Genomic DNA, 26,143 nt, shown 5'->3' on the forward strand with positions numbered 1-26,143 from the left:
TGACAAGAGCACACTCATATCCCAACCAGGCAAAGGAGGCAGGTGGCTCCCACCACCCATCTCTTGCCTTCCCTTCTAGTCCTACATCTTCCTGTGAGTGGGTTTTTGTGGGGAGGGGAGTTTAGGACCTGAGGCAGAGGGAGGTGAAGATTAGTAAAAGGTAATTGTTGAACAGGAGCATTTGTGAATAATTTAGCAACTGCCTAGTTCCCCTTTCTTCCACATCTACTATAATTTTAACTTTCGCAGTACATTAGTAAGTGAGAATTGCTCTGCAAACAGCACAGCTCCAGATTCATTTTTGTAGAGACAGACAATGAAGAAACAGAGATTTGAAAAAGTACTTGCTTAGCTAGTTTCTATCATGGCCCACTCCTCACTCATAGAGCGCTTGCATCTTCCAAATCATTTTCACATCTGCTTTGTTTATTTCTCAGACAGCTGGCAAGGATGGGGAGCTTTTACAGAGCTGGGGAAACTGAGGCCCAGATAAGCTCAGTGGCAGCCCAAAGGACACACTGATGGTAAGCATCCCAGCAGAGACCTGGATTCAAGAAACTCCTTGTGGATGTCCTTTTTCCTTGAGGATTTCATGGCAAAATAATTAACAAGGCTTGGTTACCATGAGCCCTGGGGATGCCTTACTCACCTAGTGCTTGCACAGTGACAGACTTTACCTGTGGCTGCAAACAGCCCCAGACAGGAATGAGTTCCAGCCCACAGGGGATGCCTGAATGAGCTGTCACCACCCTCCTCCCTTGCATGCTGACAGGGACTCCTGGCCCCTCCCTGCTGTGACATTTCTCAGCATCAGAACTCAAGCAGACAAGCTCCGCTGGGCCAAGACAGTTTGGGCTATCAAAGTCTGCAGCTGTGATGGAGGCCTGGCATTTGAGTCTATTGATCAATGACAGAAGGAAAACACGAGGCGAAATATGCACCGGGAGATCTTGTTGTCAGAACCAAATAGAGGCTTCTCCTCTCTGTTTTGAAGGCAGCTGAAAAAGCGAGAGAGAGGGAGGAGGAAAAAACAACCACAAAGCCAGGAGAATGTGGCCCCTAAAGGTTTTTCTTAGTGTTTAAAAGTCTAAGGTAGGGGCTGCTGAGAGCAAAGGGCACTCGACGAGGCTCACATGGGGACATGGTAGGAGACAAGTTGGGTGAAGTTCTAAATTTTCAGATGGAGGTGAAGTCTGTTTGTGTTCCACAGCCCAAATGCAAATGTTGTGGCTGTATGCTCGCAAGGTGAGAACTTTTTGCCGTAAGTGCAAGACAGGCCTCGTGCCTTCCTGAACTCTACTGATGTGATCCAGTTGTGGGCACTCTTTTCTGTCTCTGTAAATGCCAGCCCCAAAGAAAAACTTAGGCTCAGTCCATCTTGCTTGAATGAGAAAAGATGCATCTGCCTGAAAAGGAGAGAAAAGAAGGGCCAGAGGAAGTGAAGGGAACCTCAGCATAGGGGAGACCACATTGGATGGAGAAGCAAAGTACTTGGGCTGTTCTGTGATCTAGATCAAGTCAGTCATCTTCCCTGAGCCTCAGTTTCCTCATCTAAAATATAAGCAGGTGAAGATGATGTTTTTGAAGATTCCTTTTGCTCCCATGAAATGACTTCAGTAATTCATCAGCTTGCAGAACTGGACTGGAGTGGAGCAGAGAGCCAGGCTGACCCTTTCAAGTACAAGAAGATGCTGTCTGGGCAGAAGTAGTACCTTGGAGGAAGGAAGCCCAGGAGGCTGGGAGTCCTTAAACTTTAGTGAACATCAAGGAATGCCCAATGAATCTGCAGAGATTCTGACCCAGGGTGGAGTCTAAAAATCTGCATTTTTACAGTTTGGCTACTCCAGGTAATTAAGATGCTGGGAACCTGTGGCCAACACACGCTGAGTGAAACTGGCATTACTGTTAAAGACATGAGCTTTGGACTCAGAAAGCTGGGTCTACCTCTGTCACCTTCCAGCTATGTGCCCTAGCCTGGTTGCTGAATCTTTCCGAGCCTCAGTTTCTTCATGTTGTTGGATAGGGATGACCATACCTGCCTTACAGTGTTGAGGGAATTAAATGAGCTAATGTGTGTAAAGCACTTAGTCAGATCTAGCATGTTATAAATGGTCAGTAAATAGTAGTTGATGCTATTATCATTATTGTCATAATTATGATATTAGAGGGGCTTCTGTAGTGAAGAGTTCAGCTAGGAGAATTAGTATGAAGATTTACTCCAAGAACAATAATTCCACAGCAGCCCATATTCATTTTTATCAACAAAAAGAGTGCTTACTGATGCTTAAATTTCATGTGTAATATTTTAAGATCATTCACTTTTATCTTTGTAACCTCATTACTAGTTGTTCCTGAAAGTGGCCACACATTCTGGTTTAAGGTAAGGAATTCCACCAGCCAGAGGTAAAAGCTCTTCACCACTTTCATCAGCAGTTGTGCCTACTCATCCCCTGCATTAGTCCATTTGTGCAGTCATAACAGGGATTTATAAATACCTGAGTCTGGGTATTTATAAAGAACAGAAGATTGTTTTCCCACAGAGGCTGGGAAGTCCAAGATCAAGGTATCAGCAGATTTGGTGCCTGGTGAGGGCTGTTCTCTGCTTCCAAGATGATGCCTTCTTGCTGCACCTCTTCACATGGGGGAAGAGTGGAAAGGCAAAAATGGTGAACAGCATGTTCTCATGCGGCAGAAAAGATGGGAGGGCCAGGCTAGCCTCTTTTGTAAGATCATTAATCCCATTCACAGGGGCCAAGCCTTTATGCCTTAGTTACCTCCCAATGGCCCTAGCTCTTAATACCATGACCTTGGGGTTAAAGTTCCAACATACGAATTTTAAAAGGATACAAACCATACACATCCAGATGCTCTGGTCAAATGTTGTCCTTCAGCCTTGAGCCATAATTAGTTAACTCTCTTTCCTGGCATGAAACTGAGGGGTGGGGAGGAGACAATATAAAGGAACCACCATAGGCTTTAGAGGATCTCAAACTCTAAAACCTACAGGGGCCAGGTAGGAATTGCCAATGTATGAAGCAGCCCCAGTGGGTAGATACTGAATGGCAAACTGGAAAGTGTGTACCCCATCTAAAGGAAGGAACCCCAACTCAGTGCAACCACTTCTCATGGTGTAGAAGTGGGGTTCTGGGTTCCCAGATGTGATTTTTAAAAAGACTGCTATAATCAGAATGTCTGCTTCTTCCTGACATTTTATGTCAAAATTCTCAGTGATGGTATTAGGAGGTGGTCCTTTGAGAGGTGCTTAGGCCACAGAGGCAGATACCTTATGAATAAGATTAGTGCCTTATAAAAGGGATCCCAGAGAGCTGCCTTGTAACCTTCCATCATGTGAGGACAAAGTTAGAAGAACAGTGTCAGGAAGCAAATGCCCATTAGGCAGCACCAGTGCCTTGGTCTTGGACTTCCCAGCCCCCAGAACTGTGAGAAATAAACTTCTGTTGCTTATAAGTTACCCAGTGTAAAGTATTTTGTTACAGCTGCCTGAACGGACTAAGACAAAGACATAAATCCATTTTTCTTGGTAAAGCCTTTTCATAAATGTTGATTGAATTATTTCTTTTTCAAAACACACACAAAAGATCCAGAAATCCTCTACCTCCTCCAGAAAGTCATCTCTTTTTCCTTTATCCGACACTGTCTTTCTCTCTTCCTTATCCTCCCCATCCTCCCTCCCACCCCAGTGCTCTGTGTCTGACCTGCCCTAGTTACCCACAACATCCTGTCTTGTTCAGGTTGTTCATGTACTTACTAAGAAGCATGGAGTTTGCCTTCAGGCAGTCCTGGGTTTGAGCTCTATTCATCTATTAGTCCCAGCTCTATTAGTCAGTAGTCACATGGGTGTATCTAAGCCTCAGTTACCTCACCAACAAAATGGGGATCATCGTAGTGTCTAGCCACAGTGCTGGCATAAAAGTTGAAGCACCGGGCCTGACTATAGAAAATGCTGCCCAAATTGTTGCTCTTTGAGTCCAAGAACTGCATCTCCTTCATCTCCCCCACAATGCACAGGACTAGGCAAAAGGTAACATCAGTTTCTTCATTCATTTTCTAAACACAGAGATTTTTAACTGAGAAATGTTGATTTTAAAGATTTTATACATGTTACCATGCAGGTCATGCACAAAAAGGAAAGAAGCACTGGTTTCTAACCATGAATACTAGGAGTACAGGGATTTTGGGTTCCTATGATATTGACAACCTATAGCCACCAGCCCATCATGTGAGCTCAAGTTGACTTAGCATCGTTTGGAAAAAGTGAGAAGAGTCAAAAATGACCTCAAGATTGTATATTTGCATATTGTCTGTGTTTTGCTGACAAAACAGGAGAAGTTGGAAATTGCAGTCCAACCAAGCTGAAAATGGATGCCCAGGACATTTCTTTCAAGGAAAAATGTTTTTTCTACTTACGATTAGCTTATTCTATGGCCTTTGATTTCAAAGGCATCAGAGGCTCAGCTTCTTAAAGAAGTGTGTATACGTCAAGCATACAGGGAAAGTTTGTTTGTTAGACAGTGAGAACAAATATTTGGGTAAAACAGACCAAAGAAGGCAAACATATTTGGGATTTTGAATTTTTGCAAGACTCCTTCCTCTAATGACCTAATCAATGATGGAAAAAATAAGTGCCACTGGAAGAAAATAACCAGTGACTGTTTTAGTCTAAGTGAAGTAGAGAATTACACCAAATAGAGTATATAGATAATTCATATCTGTTATTACAGGACTGGATTGGCAGATGAGAGTGGGAAAGAAACATAGCTTTAGGGACAAAGACACCAAAGTTATGAAATCTAATACTGAAAAATCATGTCTTTTATCTGACAAATGTTTATGCACTAGACTCTCACAGGCTAGAGCTACTATTGATAAACAGCATATAGATGTGCTTTCCACTGAAAACTACAGCTCAAACTAGAGTGTCTGGTCTGCTTTAATCCAAGCCTCGATTGTCACTCAAAATGCAGAGTTCGATTCAATAATCACTTAATGCACATCTATTTGTTATTGCAAACTCTGCCAAATACTGTTGAGAATAGATAGATGAACAAAGCAGATGTTGTTCCCAGGTAGCCCTTAATAAAGGGGTAGAGATAAGCGAGATCTACATACTAATGCCATATAATGTAGAATACATAAACACCTATAAGCAAAGCATGAGCAGAGTGGTGTGAATGTATGAGAAAAGTACTATTTCAAACTGAGAAGTAAGAGAAAACTTTATGAAATGATTAGTCATGAATGAGAAACGGAGGATAGATAGAAATTCGATGAAAGGTGATTTAGAAGCACACTAAATAGAAAACCACATGGGGAAGACTCAGAAGAGGAAAGGCCATTTTAGGGGAACCCAATAAGTTCTAAAAAGAGGTTGCTAAAGGATGTAATTATCTATCGAACCATAATATTAGATTAAATAGTTTTTAATTCTCCAAGATTAATTATGTCATTTTTTAATTATGTGGTCCTAAGAAGATTGTAAACATCTTGATTTCATGGAATTCTCTTTTCAATTTAATAGTGCACTCTTCGTAGGAGTTTAGTAATAACATTTGATAATGAGTTAATCGTACCCAATAGAGTGTAAGTTCCTCCACTGGTTTGCAAATGTATTGAAAAATGGATTGTAAATTCAATAAAAAGTTTATTCACATCATTATATCCAGTTTTTAGCTAAGTTCTTTGTAATAGTTCGCCTGGAATAAATGTAGTTTTATTGTCATAAGAATATGTGGGGTTTGTGATCAACTGTCCTTCTTTAGATCTCATCAATTTCTGGCTTCTGATGTTACTTGCTCACACCTGGTTCCCAGTAAGAGGTTTGCTTCTGCAAAACATAACGTGCAGCTTGGTCAGCAGAGCTTTTCTCTCTGTGTCCATTGTCCTTGTAAAAGGTGTTGGTCCAGTCTGCTAGACCCATCCTCTTCTCTGAGAACTGCCCACCCTACCCCTGCCAGGGATTAGCATCTGGCAGGTATGTTCCTAATTATATGACCTCGCCCCCCTGAGGTACAGATATTTGGATCAAGTGGATGACAAATGTGCCAAATTCTCTCTCCTGGAACATTCTGATTGTGAGATATAGAATAAAGGTGGTAAGCAGACTCAAGTCAGTGGAAACTTTCTAGAGGGGTGGCCTATGTATTGATCAGGGTTCCTTTGTTGCCAGCAGAAGAGACTGACTTTGGTTGTTTATTGCAATGGGTATTTATGATAATATAGGTATCTCATATAATTGTTGGAAAAGCTAAAAAACTTGATAAGACACAGAACCCAGGTGACCCTTTAATAAGTGGTAACTTTGGGAATAGTTTCATGGTAAGAACAAGCTGTTCCAGGCACTACAGCCAAAAGAGATAAATCCCAACTGTTTTGAGTCTCTTAAATTTCTGATTAGGGTTCAACTTTCGGGATTAAGCAGCCAATTGGACTCTTCTGTGTGATATGGCTTTTTCTTAACCAGGGCCTCTTTTTATAATTCCACCAGGCTGTGTTCGAAAGGGAAATCATACTTTTTCAAAAGGAAGTTTGGAATGGTGTTAAAAAGAGGAATCAATGTTGGGTAGCCTAAAATAACAGTACTCAAAGATGTCCTGCTCCAGCCTTTTCTAGAGATGTGATTTTGCTGTCTTTCTGTGATTCCACGAGAGGCCCCACTCTCCTTCCAGCAAATTCCTTTTTCTGTTTAAGCTGACACGAGTTGGTTTATGTTACTTTCAATCAAACATTTATTAACCAAGACACCATTCATCCATTTCTACAAGAAATTAACCTCAACCTTGGCCCTCCCTTGAAACAGACCCAAGTATCGATTGGGTAGCCCATAAGAAATTAGTAACCTGTAAGATTAGAGTTGGTGTGCACCAAGTGAGCTGTGTGTGTTGGCCTTGGATCAGTGTCTCTAGTCAGTTCATTTCCATTCACAGAGACTCTTTATGTCCATCCATGCCCTCTTCTCCAGTTCCTGAGTGGATAATAGAATAATTTTTAAATACAACAAGGAGTCTAAGGTTGCAAATGCTCTCGCAGCAAGCCAAACGAGCCCATGGAGCCATGGTAACCGTGCAGATGTGTGCTCCATTACCTTGAATCCTACAGAGAGATATACTCACTGAATCCCAGGGCTGCAGGGCCAGTCAAAGATAATTTTAGAGCAAGGATATTCTGCAGTCCATTTTCCCTGGATTAAGAAAGAAAAGGAAATTCTCTGTTTAAGTGAGGGAACAGGTTGGGGCAGCAGCCTGAACCACATAAATTGGGTAGGGTGTGTGTAAAGGCTTCGAAGTCTTTTTCCTTAGAAATGTTCCTATTTGAAAGTGTAATGTTAATATAACAGTAGCAACATGAGCACTAACAAGAGCTCAACTGCTTCAAGTAGTTTCTACATTTCTAGCTCTGTATTAAATGCTTAAGATTAAGTGATTAAGATTAGTCATTTCTGTTAATGGATTGGTCATTCATGCCCTTCAGAAGAACAATAGTCATGTACTATAACTAGATTCTCCCATAGATACACTTTTAAAGGCCCTTGTTTGCACCTCTTTTTGGACATGTAGCATGTTCTGTGGGTTTTGTGGTTTTCTGGCTCAATCAATCATCTCTTAACTAGCTGTGGTGTTGTGTGGATTTTGGGAAACTAAAATTGGGGAATGGCACAGAAGAGTAATTAGACATGTGCCTGCCCTCAGGGAGCTCACAGCTGAATGGGAAAGATCCAAAACAAAAGAAGAAAAGAAATACTAATAGCCAAATAATAATATCCTGTGGGTTCCCACTGATATATTTTCCAGTCCTATGGCAATGGAGAACAGATCCAAATGACAGAATGTTTCCTTCTGGAGTAGGAACAGGCATGGAAGAATAGAACACCAAATCCATCCCTGAAGGTTGAAAAAGTCTACAAGGTGAGTGAGATGCTTCTTATTTCCCCTCATATGTCATGAAGATTTGAAACATTCAATTCAACTTTGAATTCTCTTTCATGCTCACCAATCTCAGGTCCTGGGAGAGGACATTGCACACAGTAGGTGCAATGTTTCTTAAACTGGCTCAAAGGACATGAAGTCTCAAAGTCAGACTTGCTTGTTTTAAAAATAAAATTCAACAAGTTGTGCTTTGCTGTGAAAGGTATAGACTGGCATGTTTAAGTTGAAGTGTAAATCATTCTAAGTTTGGACTGTGTTAAAGACTCTTGAGATTGCTTCTTTTTTCAGAAGAGGAAGAAGGGGAGGATATATATAGACAGATGCAATTAATGATGGAATTTTCCAAAGCGAGGGTAAATTGAATATATTACAGACAGCCTCCCCTGCTCATACTCAAGGTGTGTAGGCTTCCAAAGGGAAAATCCTACATTTGTTAGACATTCTAACTTGATGTCAGCTCCTACCACTCTTTTTCTGCTCTCCATACAGCCACAGAGGCCTTACAGATGCTCCTCACACAGCATACACCTTCCCCATCTGTACTTGCTACCATCAACATGCAATGTCTCTGAAAAGCTAAGGACACTAGGAATCCTGATGCTTTCCATTACTGATTGAGTGATCTCAGACAATGACATCCTTGGACTAAGGCTCATTCTCCTCACTGGAAAAATAAAGAGGATGGGTCATGCCCACATCCTTTACAGAGCTGTCGAAAGGATTAACTGGGATACTATGGATGAGGGTGTTTTGAAATCATTTCCAAGGGTTCTACATTTTAATGAATTATTGTTCTAACATTGCCTCATGTGAATTAATTGATAAGGTTACAAGTCCCTTAGGAGGTAAGGTGGAGGACTGGGAAGTTTCAACAGGGGAGCATGAGAAGAGAGATTCAAGAGGAGTTGGAAAGAGACTATGAGTTCTGTACCTAGAACACTCAACCTGGGCAAAGGAGTTCACAACTGGATCCCAGAGTCTTAAAATTGTACACAAAGCATACATAAATGTAGAGTTGTGCATTTTCCCTGAGGGACAAAGTCTTTGCTTTCCTCAGTTTCTCAAGTAGTTCCATTGTTTAGGATGCTGATGAGGCATTGACCTGTGGTGGTGGGAGTCATGCAAGAGCATAACTCCCTGCATGGGATCAGGAAGGCAGGAGCAAATTTGGGGTTAGTTTGGAGGGAGGGGTGCAGAAGAGCTGGAAGGATGATCAAATCAAACTGACTCTGCCATCATTTTGCCTGGTGCCCAACCACTCAACCAATACACCTAGTACAACCAGCTTTGTATTTTATCCCTGGATTAATTTGCTCCTGCTGCATAACAAAACATCCCAGAACCTAATGGCTTAAACAATAGCATTTATTTACTGTATGATTCTATGGGTCAGCAATTTGGACTAGACTACGCTGAGTGATTCTTTGGTCCCAGCTGAGCTCACTAGTGAATCTACAGTTAACTGCCAAGTTGTCTGTGGGCTGGTTGATCTGGGCTGGCCTCAAGTGGGGCAGCTCATTGCTTGTTCATAGGATAGCTGGGCAGGAATCTACGATAGCAAGAGAAAGCTTCTGGGGCCTAGGCTCAGAATTGGCACACCATCACTTCTGTGGCACCGTCATGGGCTATTCTGTATTCAAGGGAAAGAGGAATTGATTCCATCTCTTAGACTGGGCATAGTGGTTCACACTTGCAATCCCAGCAATTTGGGAGGCCATGGCAGGAGGATCACTCAAGGTCAGGAGTTCAAAACCAGCCTGGGCAACAAAACAGGACTCTGTCTATACAAAAATAAAAATAGATTAGCTGGGTGTCGTAGCACGTGCCTGTAGTCCCAGCTCCTCAGGAGGCTGAGGTGGAAGGATTGTTTGAGCCCAAAAATTTGAGGCTGCAGTGAGCTATGACTATGCCTCTATACTATAGCCTGGGTGACAGCAGGAGACTTCTAAAAAAAAATACACCTCTTGATGGAACGAGCTAGATAAAGTCATATTGCAAAGGACATGGATATGGGGAGTAATGAGGGATGGAGGCTATTTTTGCAATCAACCACATCTCCCAATCCCACACCTAATTCATCAGCCAATTTGGGATTCCCTTCCATTTAACAGGAATTCTGTTCTCCTTGATCTTATACTGACATCTTTGGTAAAAAGAGAAACCCTCAAAAGGAGATCATGAATGGGCCTAGAGAGGAGAGTGACGTTCCCAAGGTCACACAGCAAGGAAGCAGCACGGCCAGGACCAGCACTCCCCTCTGTCATTTCTTTTCCTTTATCAGCTACATCACAACACACCTCACTCGATTCCCAATGTTTGGGGACTTCTGAAAGCAGGAATCTTCATCAGTGTTTCTCAAAGTATTTGTGAAGGAGAACAAGTTTCTGTTGTTGTTGTTTTGTTGGTTTTATTTCTCACCCATCATGGACCACTGCCATGCAGCTCAGGCCAGGTATGATGTATCCTGTGAATTTGGCAATACCCAAACTGCCTCATGATCTATTGAATGAAGCATGTCCCTGGATCACACGCTTGGATGTCACCACAATATTAAATTGCTATCGAAGTTTCTAAACACTTACTCTTACTTTCTGCAATCATCCTCCTGCAGACTGGTAACACACACTTGGCAGGGTGCTATTGCACCCTGAGTGGCTTTTGCTCCACCTCCATTGTCTCATTGTATTTCATCCTGAGGAGGTAGGAAAACTGGGGCTTGGTGGCCCTTCTGAATCAGATAAGGAAAGTGGAAGCCTGGAAAAGTGAAGGGCTTATATAAGATCACAAAGGGATAAGCCAGGAGTAGGATGCAGAGCTCCAGACACCAGTGCTCTCCTTAGCTTGCACCATGTCACTCTACCTCCCTCAACTGCAATTAAAAAAAAAATAACTAAATGTGTTTAGTCAAAGAAATCAGCTTTCTCTTCACATCTCAAGCCTAAAGCTCAACCTGAGTTGCTGAGGCTGATGAAAGTTTACCTTGCACATTTGGGATTTATGCATTATTTACATAATCAGATTGATCCCCCTATGCTCAGAGAAACCAATTCAAAATGTAGCTACACGATATTTCACGTTTAAGCCTTTAATGGGCTCTTCATCACTCCCCTAGGAGCATGTGGGCCCCAGGGCAGTGATGGGAAGGTTTCTCCTGGGTGCTTCACAAAGCCAAGCTGCTGATGCAGCAGAACCAGTCCCCACTTCCCTGCAACCTGTGGCTGCATTCTCCTTGGCTGACACCAGCAAAGTCAGAGAACAGGAAGTGGTGGTGGTGGGAGGGTGGCAGCTCCACAGCTCGAAGAGGTCTCAGCTCCGCTTCCACTGTAGAAGGGATAAAGAATATTCACCTGCCATGTGCACCCTCCACACGGTCCAGGGAAGGGCACGTTCTTGCACCACACTGTCATATTCCATGACTTAATACAGGAGTAAATGGTTCCAGGCTGAGGTCTTGCCCATCTGTGTTGCTGTGCTGTGGAGACCATATGACTCTGGTCTTAGAAGAGGCAACACTCCCCTGCCCTCAACCAAGTTCTCTTCTGGGCCTGTGCTCTGTGATGCTTCAGAGTTGAGAGGAGCCCTTTTGCCCTGACTTAGCAGACCTTACACTCCCCAGACACTAAGCCAGCATATAGGCAAGACAGCCAGGACCTCCATGGGGCAAGCTTTAGGGGTCACAGTTTGACATGAAGACATTGAAGAAACCAGCAGGGTCACTCTTGAATCTGAGAGTTCAGCAAAGAGGCCTGGATCTTTGGAATTCTGAAATTCCAGGCTGATGGAGGAAGGGTCTTTAAGCATCATCTCATCCAGGATTTAACTGTGCTCCGTATCCTCGCTGTTTTATATATTAGCCATCAGACAGAATTTCCCTTGGGGTCAGGCATGTCCATTCATGCCTGTAATCCCAGCACTCTGGGGGCAGAGGCGGGCAGATCACTTGAGGTCAGGACTTCCAGACCAGCATGGCCAACATGGCGAAACCCCGTCTCTACTAATACATTTTTGTATTTTGTAAAAAATAAAAAAAATAGCTGGGTGTGATGGCGCATGCTTGTAATCCCAGTTACTCAGGAGGCTGAGGCACGAGAATTGCTTAAACCCAGGAGTCGGAGGTGGCAGTAAACAGAGATTGTGCCACTGCACTCCAGCCTGGGTGACAGAGGGAGACCAGGTCTAAAAAAAAAAAAGGAAATGAAAAAAATTTTTCTTTGAATAGAAAGCTCAATAGCTGGAAATGCAAAAGGAAACCACTGAAGTATTTCAACACCCTAATTTCTAGTTGGGGATTGGGGAAACTGAGGTCTAGGTGGGGAAAGTGAATGCCCAACAAGAGTGACATGCTCAAGGCCACCTAGCTAACAGAGACCAGACAAACCACAAGGATCTAGTAGTTTTTCCCAGTGGTCCAAGGATCTTTCCTCCACACTCTCCTAACATTCCAGTTCCTCCCTATTCCAATGCCTTACCTGGCCTCAGGTGCAGGGGCATCAGTTTAAAGGGGCAGAGGCCTCCAACACTTTGAGGGACCTCACTGCTGCCTCGAGGTCTTACACATTCCCTCTGGCTGAAAGGCTCTCCCTGTAGATGTTCATTTGGCTGGCTTCTTTGTGGCACTGACATCTTGATCCAGTGTTATCTCAGAGAAGTTTTTCCTGCCTTTCCTTTATAAAGTGGCTTCTCTACCATCCTTACAAACACATGCCAGGCACCTTTTTCCACATTTTATTTTCTTTATAGCCCTTATTAACAACTGAGCTTGTCTTGTTTGTTTGTTAGACTAATTAACATCTGTCTTTCCCAAAAGAATGTAAAGTCATGATCAGGGACCTCGTCTGTCTCACCTACTATTTTATCAGCATGCTGCCTGCCACATAGTAGGCACTTCATATGTCTTTGAATGAATGAGTGTTCACTTCATTTTGTATATGAAACCTAAGACTTTCAGAGTCATTGCAATTTACTCCAGTGTTCAGTGGGTTTGTCACCTCAAATTGCTCCAATCACACTCATCACACACATTTGTGAAGGAATCTGCATGAATCCTTCATCTTCAAGATGCTCACAGCTGAGCTGCTCTGGCAACATCTCAGCTGCTAAATACAAGGGCCATAGAAAAAGCATCCAGATCCACTTGGCCTTGGTTTCCTGGGTAACCAAGGTTGTGTGCTTAGATGCACATGATCAAACAGGACTCTCCCAGGGGACATGGGTATTGAAAACTCAGGCACCAGCTGCGTGTTTTCTACTTGCTCAAGTAGCCATGGCCTGAGACTCTGACAATCAGCTCAGTGGCTTGATCTCCAGGGCCAGACCCAAAATATCAGTGGACAAGATGCCCAGCCCCAATACCAAATGTTTACATCCAAGCCCAGGGAATGTATGGGCTCCAGTCTGTTGAACATGTAATTGTATATTCATTCACATTTTGTTGTATGTGTACTATTATAATCAGACAAAAATTAAATGCCCCATTCTTCTATGCATGGAACAAAGTCACACTTAATATGCTAACCTAAAAGCATTCCCTTTCACGTCAATTCATCAAGAAGGTAGGGCAATTGTAAATATTTATGTACTCAACATTGGAACACCCAAATATATAAAACAACTACTAACAGAACTGAAAAAAATATAAACAGCAATACAATAATAGTAGGGGACTTCACTATTGACCCTCAACAATGATAGGTTACCCAGACAGAATAATCTATCAAGGAAGAAATGACAAATTTGAACATTACTCCAGATCAAACAGACCTAGCAGACATATACAGAATGTTTCATTCAACAGCATTAGAATACACATTCTTCTCAAGTATGCATAGACATCCTCCAGGACGGATCATATGTTAGTCCACAAAACAAGTCTTAATAGATTCAGAAAGATCGAAATTGCATCAAGCATCTTATCTATTACAAGGATATCAAACTAAAAATCAATAAGAGGAAAAGTTGAAGACTTTACAAATAAGTAGAAATTAAACAACACACTTCTGAAAAACCAATGGATCGAAGAAAACATCAAAAGGGAAAGTGGAAAGATATCTTGAAATAAATGAAACTGGAAATGCAACATATCAACACCTATGGGTCACAGCAAAAGTAGTTCTATAAAGAAAGTGTATAGCTATATGTGACCTCATTAAAAAAATGAAAGATCTCAAATAAATGACCTATTACACTTGAAAGGTCAAAAAACTAAGTCTAAAGGTAGCAGAAGAAGGGAAGTTACAAAGATTAGGGCAGGAATAATGAAAGACTAGAAAAGATCAACAACACTAAAAGATTTTGTTTTTTGAAAAGATAAGCAAAATTGACAAACTGTTAGCTAGATTAACCAAGAAAAAAAGAGAGAGAACTCAAATAAATGAAATCACAAATGAAAAAAGGATATATTACTCCATGCCACAAAAATATAAAGGATCAAAACAAACTTTAACAATTTTATGCCAATGAATTTTGTAACATAGCAGAAATGGATAAATTCCTCAAAATATACAACCTACAAAGCCTAAATCATGAAGACATAGAAAATATGAATAGACCAATAATGAGTAAAGAAATTGAATCAGGAATCAAAAATCTCCCAACAAAGAAAAGTCCAGGACCTAATGGCTTCAATGGTAAATAATATAAAACATTAAAGAAAAACTAATGCTAATCTTTCTCAAACTTTTCCAAAAAATTGAATAGAAGGGACCATTTCCAAACTCATTTTATAAGGCCAGCATTACCCTAATACTGAATCCAGATAAGGACACCACCAGAAAACAACATTGCAGGCCAATATCCCTAATAAACTATATTAGTCTGTTCTCATACTGCTATAAAGAAATACCTGAAACTGGGTAATTTATAAAGAAACGAGGTTTAACTGGCTCACAGTTCTTCAGGTTGTACAGGAAGCATGGCTGGGGAGGCTTCAGGAAACTTTTGATCATGGAGGAAGGGGAAGCAAGCATATCTTATTAATAACTGAACTTGACTGGACTGAGCATGGCTGGAGCAGAAGGAAGACAGTAAGGGAGGAATTGCTACACACTTTTAAACAACCAGGTCTCATGAGAACTCACTCACTATCACGAGAATAGCAAGGTGAAAATCCATCCCCATGATCCAGTAACTTCTCATCGTGCCTCTTTTCCAACACCGGCAATTACAATTTGACATGAGATTTGGGTGGGGGCATAAATCCAAACCATATTATAAATATACGTGCAAAAATTCTCAACAAAATGCTAACAAACCAAATTCAAAAGCACATCAAACTATCATTCACCATGATCAAGTGGGATTTATTCCTGGGATGCAAGGATGGTTCAACATAAACAAATCAATAACTGTGATACACCACATTAACAGAATGAAGGATAAAATCATATAGTCCAAATAGATGCAGAAAAAGCATTTGACAAAATTCAGTATTCCTTCACGATAAAAATTCTCAGCACACTGAATATAGAAGGAATAAACTTCAGTACTGCATGGCCATATATTACAAGCCCAGGAAACATCATACTCAATGGTGAAAAACTGAGAGCTTTTCCTCTAAGATCAGGAAGAAGACAAGGGTTCCCATTCTTACTACTTCTATTCAATGTAGCACTGGAAGTTCTAGTCAGAGCAAGTAGGCAAGAGAAAGAAATAAAATACATCCAAACTGGAAGGAATAAGTAAAATTGTCTCTGCAGATGGCATGACCTTATATATAGAAAATCTCAAGGACTCCACCCAAAACCTGTTAGAACAAATAAATGAATTCAGTAAAATTAAAGGATACAAAAGTAACATACAAAAATTCATGGCATTTCTAACAATGAACTAACTGAAAACTAAATAAAGAAAATTTCATTTACAGCAGCATCAAAAACAATCAAATACTTAGGAATGAATTTAACCAAGAAAGTGAAAGATCTGTACACTGGAAACTATAAAACACTGATTAAAGAAATTGAAGAACATACAAATAAATGAAAGGACATCCCATGTCAATGGATTAGAATAATTAATAATGTTAAAGTGTCCATACTACCCAAGTGATACATAGATTCAGTGTAATTTCTATCTAAATTCCAATGGCATTTTCCACAGAAATAGAAAACAATTCTAAAATTTATGTGGAACCACAAAGAAATAGCCAAAACAATCTTGAGAAAGAAGAACAAAGGTAGAGGAATCATTTCCTGATTTCAAAATATATTACAAAGCTACAGTAATCAAAATAGTATGGCATTGGCATAAAAGCAGACATGTAGACAAATGGAACTATATTGATACCCCAGAAATAAATCCATACATAAGTACAACTAATATTTGACAAGGGCCTCAAAGATAATCTCTTCAATAAATAGTGCAGGGAAAACTGGATATTCACATGCAAAAGAATAAATTGCACCTATCTGATGCCACTCACAAAAATTAACTTGAAATAGATTAAAGGTTTAAACTTAAGGTCCAAGCCATAAAATTCTTAGAAGAAAACATAGGAAAAAACTCTTTGACAATGAATTTTTTGGATGTGACACCAAAAACACAGTAACGAAAGCAACAATAAATAAGTCGGACTACACCAAACTAAAAAGCTTCTGCACAGCAAAGGAAACAATCAACAAAATGAAAAGGCAACCTATAGAAGGGGGAAAATATTTGTAAATCATATATCTGATAAGGTTAATATCCAAAATATATAAGGGAGTCATACGACTCAATGGCAATAAAGAAATAAATAAATAAATAAATAAACAAACAAATAAATAAATAAATTTTAAAATGGACAGAGGACCTGAAAAGGCAGTTTAAAAAAAAAACAAAAAGACATGCAAATGGCCAACACGTTCATGAAAAGGTGCACAACATCACTAATCATTGAGAAAATGCAGACAAAAACCCCAAGATATCACCTCACACCTGTTAGAATAGCTGCTATCAAAAAGACAAGAGATAAAAGTGTTGGCTAGAATGTGGAGAAAAGGGACTTCTTGTGTACTGTTGGTAGAAATGTAGATTGGTACAGACATTATAAAAAACTGCATGAAGATTTCCTTTAAAAATTAAAAATAGAACTGCCATAAGATCCAGCAATCTTGCTTCTGAGTATATAGCCAAAGGAAACAAAATGAGTATCTCAAAGAGATACCTATACTCCCATGTTCATTGCGTCATTATTCACTATAGGCAAGATGTGTAAACAACCCAGGTGTCCATTGATGGGTGAATTATTGTGTAAACACATATATGTATCTGTATATACACACATAATGGAATACTATCCAGCCATAAAAAAGGAAATCCTGCCATTGTGAAAATGTGGATGAACTGAAGAACATTATGCTAAGTAAAATAAACCAGGTACAGAAATACAAAGACTGCATGATCTCACTTGTATGCAGACTCCAGAAAAGTCAAACTCATAGACGTAGAGAGTAGAATGGTTGTTGCATGAGACTAGCGGATGGCAAGGTGATGAGGAGCTCTTGGTCAGAGGGTATAAATTCTCAGTAATAAGAAAAATTCTGGGCATCTTGTGTACTATATTGTATACTTGAAGTTTGTTAATAAAATAGATCTTAAATATTTTAATTTAAAAAGATAACTGAGGTTATGGATAGGTTAATTAGCTGGTTTGTGGTAACCATTTCACTATATACATATATGTATATATACATATATGTATATATGTGTATATACATATTTATACATATATGTATATATGTGTATATACATATTTATACACATATATGTACATATATATAAAGATTACATTGCATATACTAATTATATTCCATTTAATTTGTCTATTATACCCCAATACAACTGGAAAATAAATATCTTTTAAAATATAAATTTTAAAATTAATGACTTTCCCTTTCATTTTAGCTACCTTTTCCTTGAGAGGAGGAAGAAGACCATGAACACAATTCCCTTTACTCCACCTTATCAGCCTAAATACTTATGCCACCAAAACCTCTACATATTACCAAATTTCTACATGTTACAGAAATTTGTGGAGAAAACGTTGCACACCAGTGGTTCATGAAAACAAGAATGAATAGCAGATGTATTATGATTGGCCAACATAGTATTTTTTCTTAAGTAATTGCCTCCATTAAAAATCAGGAGTTTCTCAGAGAAATCCAGATTTCCAAGTTTGCTTAACAGTAGGAAGATCTGGCAACAGCAGGCCTATGTCATGGCTTGGTTTCCTCTGAAAGCAGGCAGTGAGACAAGGGCTTTGGTGTAGGTAGTTTATGCAAAAGGTGATCCCAAAAATCAGTATGACAGGAGCAGGAAGGAGAGAGGGCTGACAAATGGATAATTGCTGCTGTAACCAACAGGCTTGATTGCACTGGAATTTCTGGAATGCAAGCAGAATGCTTTCCAAAATTAATGGCCTGAAGGACAATCAGCTACAGCATTTATGTACCAGTGCCCCTCTCCCCTGGAGATATTTTGCAGACTTTTGAAAACTGAGCCACATTTGCTCATAAACTGACTGGGTTCCCATGACTGGAGAAGAGTCTATGGCTAAAAAGAGTGACATGTGGAGAATGACAGCTCGCCATGTTTGAGGGGAGATGCTCTCCTTGGTAAGTGAGTCAGAATTGTCCACCACAGCTGCAGTGGAAATCAAAAGTGGAATATGGAAATGTGACACAGTACCAAAAAGCATCTGCTACAGTCCACCCCTTGGACCTGCCAGGTAATCATGGCTAGTTTCTGATAATAGCTAATAACTGAAGTTATACAGTTAATAACTGTAGCTAATCACTGTAGTTTCTCCTAGTAGGTAATACTTCTCTGATATTCTATCTTGGCTGGAGGATGGGATGCTTTGTAGATTCCACTCAGCCTTTTCTACTTCAATGGCTCATTCCACAGGTCAGGGACTGATATGAGCACTATATCAACAGTTTAGTATATTCATCCCACTTATGTACTCAGAGATTGGGTAGATACATGGACCCATGTGTCCACTGTGAGATGAACTTGAGTCAGAATTTCATTTATTATGTGTCCTCCTAACCTCTAATCTAACCAAAGGGCCATGATAGTGTTTAGATTCCCCTATGTCACTGGGATCACTGACTTCATATGCCCTAGTTAATTAATTGCAATAGCTGTAGTTAATCTCTGGGCAATTCTTCTTTTCTCTGTTTACTCAGATAAATCACCACCAGTTCTTTTAGGAAGGTTTAAGAGAATATTTATTGAATAAAGAAATAAAATGCCACTATGGTGGAATTTCAAGGTCTTTCTTCAAGAGCAACAAGTCCCTCTTTAACCAATAGGTTCTGAATCTGATAACTGATTTACATCTAGAAATTGAGTAAGAAATTGCAATTTTCCATTTCTGTAGCTGATGTCAGCTTCTGCTCATCAATTCTCAATTATTTCTCATTGTACAAGTCAAGGAATACCCTCATCCACTTCCTGCTTATCTCACCCCTAAGAACGTCATCATCTATCAGCCATGCTGACCAATTCTTGTGAATCAAAGAACTCTGGTCATCCTAGCTTGGCTGCCAACTGAGGTCATCATGATGACCTTTCCTCTGGTGTTAATGCTGCCAGTTGGCTTCTTGATCCTGGAGCCCAGTTCCATGGCACTGCCTCCTGGCCTATAGCAGTCAGCCACCACTGAGCTTTCTATTCATGTGGGTGCCCCCTCACTTATATATTCCTAATTACCCAGTGAAAGGCCTGACCTCTGAGTCCTCCTAGGGAAACAGTCAGGAGAAGGTACTCAGTGGTACTCCATTCCAACATTTTTACTTTCTTCTGCCTTATTACTCATTCCACAATACTGCATCATACCCAAATTACTTACTGTGTCTACCACCATCCCCAAGCTTCAAGTAATTATTCCAGAAGCTTTATAGGACTAGCTCCTGGTATTTTTACCAGGATGCTAAATTCTAGATTACAAGAGTGTGCTTTCATGTCAGTAAACCCACCCTTATACATCTTTGTGTTCTGTCTTACCTGATCCACATCCATCAAGGTCTTCTCTTCTGCATATTTTTGGGGGTTTCTGCTGGCACCAATACCCAGGCCACACACTCTTTTAGTGAATAAGCTGTTTTTTCTCTGTAAGTGGATTATATTTACTCACTTTACCTATGCTTAGGACTGTTATCGATCCAGTTATTAGTATGAAAGCAATGAGGGGAGGCAGAGGTGGATATTTGGGAAGAAAGCATCATTTGGAGAAACATCCACCCTAGGAAAGGACTCTTGGAGAGAGGAGGCTATTCTCCTCTACCAAGAGAAAGGGGCTGCATCTACTACCTAAGAGGGCCCAGGAAAATATGGGGGTTCAAGTTTTATAGACATCCACCCAAATGTCTTGAGTCCATGTCTCAGGGACCCACTCCTTCTCTAACATGGTCCTGACTTTAGCACGGGGCATCTGTTGAAGTTGTGCATTCCATCTGCAGCCATAAAAGACAAGCGTCCTTTTTTTTTTTTCTTTTCTTTTTTTTAATTTATTTATTATTATTATACTTTAAGTTGTAGGGTACATGTGCATAACGTGCAGGTTTGTTACATATGTATACTTGTGCCATGTTGGTGTGCTGCACCCATCAACTCGTCATTTACATCAGGTATAACTCCCAATGCAATCCCTCCCCCCGCCCCCTCCCCATGATAGGCCCCGGTGTGTGATGTTCCCCTTCCTGAGTCCAAGTGATCTCATTGTTCAGTTCCCACCTATGAGTGAGAACATGCGGTGTTTGGTTTTCTGTTCTTGTGATAGTTTGCTAAGAGTCCTTTTGAAGTTGTCTTTTTTTTTTTTTTTTTTTTCAGACGGAGTCTCGCTCTGTCGCCCAGGCTGGAGTGCAGTGGCCAGATCTCAGCTCACTGCAAGCTCCGCCTCCCGGGTTCCTGCCATTCTCCTGCCTCAGCCTCCCGAGTAGCTGGGACCACAGGCGCCGCCACCTCGCCCGGCTAATTTTTTGTGTTTTTAGTAGAGACGGGGTTTCGCTGTGTTAGCCAGGATGGTCTCGATCTCCTGACCTTGTGATCCGCCCGTCTCGGCCTCCCAAAGTGCTGGGATTACAGGCTTGAGCCACCGCGCCCGGCCTTCCTTTTGAAGTTGTCGTAGAGACTTTCTACATTTCACAATAGAAGGGTGAATTATCAAATTTCTGCTAAAGGCAATGAGGGCTCAATTCTACTCTAACCTCTAGAAGGCATACAGAATGACTCTTACAATTATCTCCCAGAAAGATAAGAGGCCAGATCATTTGTTCATGAGCTCCCATCCAGTGGCCCCCCAGGGTGTTAACTTGCCCACATTTCTAGATTCCACTTGTATGCAAGTCAGTACATCCCACAACTTTTGGGAAGACTTTGAGGCAGAAAGATGGGATGTTGTCATCACAAGATGACTTAGAGCTCACGTGGATCTGTCCTCTAGAACTGAACTAAGAACTAGGCCAAGAGGACTCAATGTGCCATCTTCATTTACCTCCAAAGATCTTCTAATGTCTAGAACATGGCAATGGTTACCTGGAGACAAGGGGTGCATGACCACCTTACGTGGCACATAACTCTTCAAATTTCCACAGCCTCTTGCTGACCAACTTCACTAACTTAGAAAAATTTACTTTGCCTCTGTAGATGTTAGAAATTGGGAGTTAGAATAGCCAGGGAACGTAAAATTTGAAATGAACAAAAAGATAACATGAACCAATATTTTCATTCTATGACTGAGAAAACAGGTCTATCTATCAAGATACAATTGACTTGATATTTAGATATCCAATTTTGTGATTCTTTCTCATTTGCCTCTCTCCATACCTCAAGCCCCAGCTAGTTGTCTTATGAGAGGAAGTAAATGACTTCATGGAGCCCATAACTGTTTCTAGAAACATATCTATGTTCACCAACCAGACTTCTGGATGGCCGCCAGGACAATTGTCCCCTGCTTACCTTCACTGTGATACTTCACAGCCACTTCAAACACAAAGCTATCCCAAAGAGAACCCTCTTTTCCACAAATCTACATCTCTTCCTAAATTCCTGTTAATTCTATATTTTTCCTTTTCTCGTACACTGTTGCTCATGTCTATTTTAGGTTTGAAACTCATTGTCATCATCTTTTACTTCAACCACTGCAATCATCTTTTAACTGGTCTTCCTGTCATTAGTTTCCCTCCCTTCTAATCTGTCTTCCAAAAAGCACTGCCACAATGATGCTTTATAAAATGCAAAAAGAAACAAGCTACTACACTTTCCAAAATCCAGTGGTTCACTATCACATATAACATACAATTCTTTTCTTTTAACAAAGAAGTACTGAGCACCTGCCTTTTTTCTTGCTAGGTGCTATGTTTACAATGGCAGACAACACAAACGTGCACCCCTAGTCACGGAGCTTTAATTGCCATGAACTTTTAAAAAGTTTTATTCCCTTAAATGTGTTCTACTAGTACAGTCATGTTGTATTTCCTGCTCACGTCCTAAAATTATTTCTTGAAACACTTCCACCTCTGCAAAATTGTTTCAGTCATATTGACCTGTAGATCCTTTAAGAAACAAATCCCCATGAAAGAAAATTTTATTAGCTGGCCAGTAAGTTTGCTGAATGGACAAATGAACAATAAACCGCTGCAGGGTAAAACTAGGATGAGCCAAACAAGGCACCCAAGGCACAAAATGTAAGGAGGCACTCAATCTCAGGGTGTGCCCTCCGTGCTCTGTTGCCCTACTCTAGTTTGGGTCCTGGACAGCCATTGGAAGCCAAGGATGACCGGGGGTGAAAGAAAGAAAGGTGTTTGTGTGAGCTGTCTATGGTGCTGGTTAGGCAACTGCCATTGTGCACTGTTCAGGGTTCTGTTTAGAAGCTGCACGTCTATGGTTTCCTTTGCCCGTGTGCAGCCTTGGCTTTCCACAGATCTTTGTTTGAGGATCAAAGTGGCTAAGGTATGTGGCACACCACAGGTTCCAGGCTTCATTCCAAAATGCACCAAGAAAACCAGATAGAATATGTCTCTATCATTTGGTTTCTGGAAAAAAACAGGTGCTGTGCATTCTCTGGTGCCTAGAGAAGCTGAAATATCCACCCCTTAATTCTGCAGGGCCTTTATAAAAATGTGTTCTCTAAATTGTCTCTATAAATAATATCCAGGAATTTTCAAATGTCTCTGGGATGCCTTTCAATCCTGAGAGCTAGAGTTGCTTTAAAGAGTTATTCTGAATCTACTTAAAAGTACTGGCCTCATTAACAACTCAAAACCCCTGTAAACAAACCGAATAGTCTCTACTCACATTGGGAAAAATCTAGGTAGATTAATATTTTTTTCACTAAATTTTACCCTACACGACACAAAGTTTATCCAGAATGAAGATAAAAATAAAGTTAAAGGAAGAAGGAAAAGAAGGGATTCCTCTATGGCAGCCTGCATTAAGCAGAAGTTTGGCTTGTTTTTATCTGTTTGTGTGGTTTTGTGATTCTTTGAGTGAAAAAAAATCTGTTAAATTGTGCATTGGTTTTGGTTGGTCTTGTCTTCTGCAATATATACACAGACTCAATTTTGTGGGAAATTTAATATAGTAGTAGGTGAACAGAATCCTAAAATGACAGGCCTTGAAGATAACTAGTCTAACTTCTACATTAAACAAATGAAGAAACTGAGGTTAAATGGGGAGTATTTTCTCTATCAAGGTCATAAAATGAGCTATGGCAGAGCTAGAATCAGAGTTTAGATTTTCCAACTGCAAAACAAAAATTCTCTTCTCACATGAAAATTCACCTTTCCCATAAGTTCTGGTCACCTGACATTGGAACTATAAGGAATGTATAAGGGAAATAAGATTGCAATATATCGTAATAGTACTATGTACTAAACACTGTGCTTTAATCAACGACTCTATAAAGTAGACATGACTACTGTTGTTTTATTATTTGTTGTTTCTTATTGCTGTTATTCTTATTATCATCATCATCACACTTCCTTTACAATGAAGAAATTAAGGTTTAGAGAGGTTACGTAACTTACCTAAGGCCACAGAGATAGTAAGCAGCTGAACAGGGATTTGGATTTAGATTTGGCTCCAAAATGTGTGGCTCCTTCACTAACACACTGTTCCACTTTCCTATTTTCTTCTTAGCTTGCTTTGAAAACATTTGGTTTTATGTTCATCTACGTGAAATGCACTAAATCTCTGGTGATGGCAGTGTTTAACATTTCTAACCAGATGCGGCTGAGCAGATCAATGCATGAAGTAAATCACAAAAGAGAGATTGAACGTAACAGGTAAGTTGTCCTATTGTCTATAATTATATAAGCTCAGTAGAATTCAAACAAATGGTGCTTATATCATGATGTTTGGCCACATGTGGTTAAATAATGCCTGCTATTATTTTTTATATTATTAACAAAAATAATAAACACTATCAAATTTCTATCATATGCCAGTCAATTTATAGATGAGACTTCACATAATCTGCAAAACAACCTTGCATTATAGGTACAATTAACCCTGTTTTATGGATGGAGAAACTGAGGTCCAGAGAATTTAGATCATTTGCCCATCTTTTAATGTCATTTTGGCTGATTTTGATGTTTTCAGGACTTGGCCTGCTTCAAATGACAAACCATTCTCCAGTGGGGCTGTGTCCCACATTTTGCTAATTTTGCCAGGGCAGCAAGTGCCTGGCTTATTTCGTTTTATTTTTGTTCCAATGTATTTCGGTGTATATTGTGATAGTCGCTCAGCAGAACTGGATGGCTTACACATGGCCAAGCACATCTCTCATTATCTCACTGCTGAGTGTGTGGTCATGTTCCCTTGTCCTGGAAAGCCCTTCCTTTCAACTCTAGATACTCAAATCTCAACTGTTGAGGCTCAAATGGCAACTCCTCCATGTCATTCTTCTTGACGTCTGCCCCAGAAAAATAATTTCTACTTACTTTTGATTCCCATAGAAGCTCATTTAAGTGACTCATTACATATTCACTTATTAATTTATTAATTGAGCAAGAGAGGATTTATTCCTTACCAGACATTCTACTTAAAAGTTAAGTTGGTTTTAAAAAGCCACTTATTAAAACATCTTATGGGCCAGGCGTGGTGGCTCACGCCTGTAATCCCAGCACTTTGGGAGGCCGAGATGGGTGAAATCATCTGAGGTCAGGAGTTCGAGACCAGCCTGGCCAACATGGTGAAACCCTGTCTCTACTAAAAATACAAAAATTGGCTGGGTGGTGGTACAAGCCTATAATCCCAGCTACTTAGGAGGCTGAGGCAGGAGAATTGCTTGAATCCAGGAGGTGGAGTTTGCAGTGAGCTGAGATCACACCACTGCACTCTAGCCTGGGCGACAGAGTGAGACTTCATCTTAAAAACAAAAACAAAAAAAAAACTTATGGTATTTATTGCCTTCTATTTCTTGAGCTGCTTATTCACTTTAATTTTACTTCCATACTAATACACACCAAACTCTCAGGACAAAAATCACATCTTATTTATATTCATATTGGGACATGTGATACCAAACAGATTTCCAATAAATCGTTATTAGGAAAAGTGTATTATTTGCAAAAATGAAAATATTGGTTAATTTTACAATTTACTTAAATTACTAAATCATTATTTCTAATAACAATTGGTCTAATCACATACAAAGTAACCCAGCAAGGATGTCATCAAAAAAAAAAAAAAAAAAAAGACCTAGAAATGAAGGCAGAGCAACACTCCTCATTTCATTTGATTCTGGTTTTGTGTTTCCAAAAATGTTTTATGTTTATCTACGTGACCTGTCCCAAATCTTTGGAGAAAGCTTATGTTATGCAAACTGGTGCCAGAGGTAAATTACAAAACAGAAGTGAGCCTTAAGAACAATTGAGGTGCATCATATCGCTGGGGCCCATTGAAATTCTTCTTCCTCTCTGAGGCCTTGCTCTGCAAAGAAGTCAACAGTTGAACCTATTCCTAACTTAACTTTCATTCTTAGTACCTGGGACACCTGGCTTGGTGTGAGTTTGTTTTTGTTTCTTTTAATATGACTGTGTGGTTCTCTGGCACCAGGCAGGCTCTTCCCCTCAGTTGGTGACTTTACTTTCTGCCATCTGTGAGCTCACCACCTGCAACTAGAATCTATAAAACTCAGTGGGGTAAAGTTCTGGTTTTTGTAATCGTTGCTGAAGCATATTTTTTCCCTCTTTAAAAAAATTTCCTTTTTAATTTTA

This window comes from Theropithecus gelada, chromosome 20 (assembly GCF_003255815.1).
Source record: "Theropithecus gelada isolate Dixy chromosome 20, Tgel_1.0, whole genome shotgun sequence".
Classification (NCBI taxonomy): domain Eukaryota; kingdom Metazoa; phylum Chordata; class Mammalia; order Primates; family Cercopithecidae; genus Theropithecus; species Theropithecus gelada.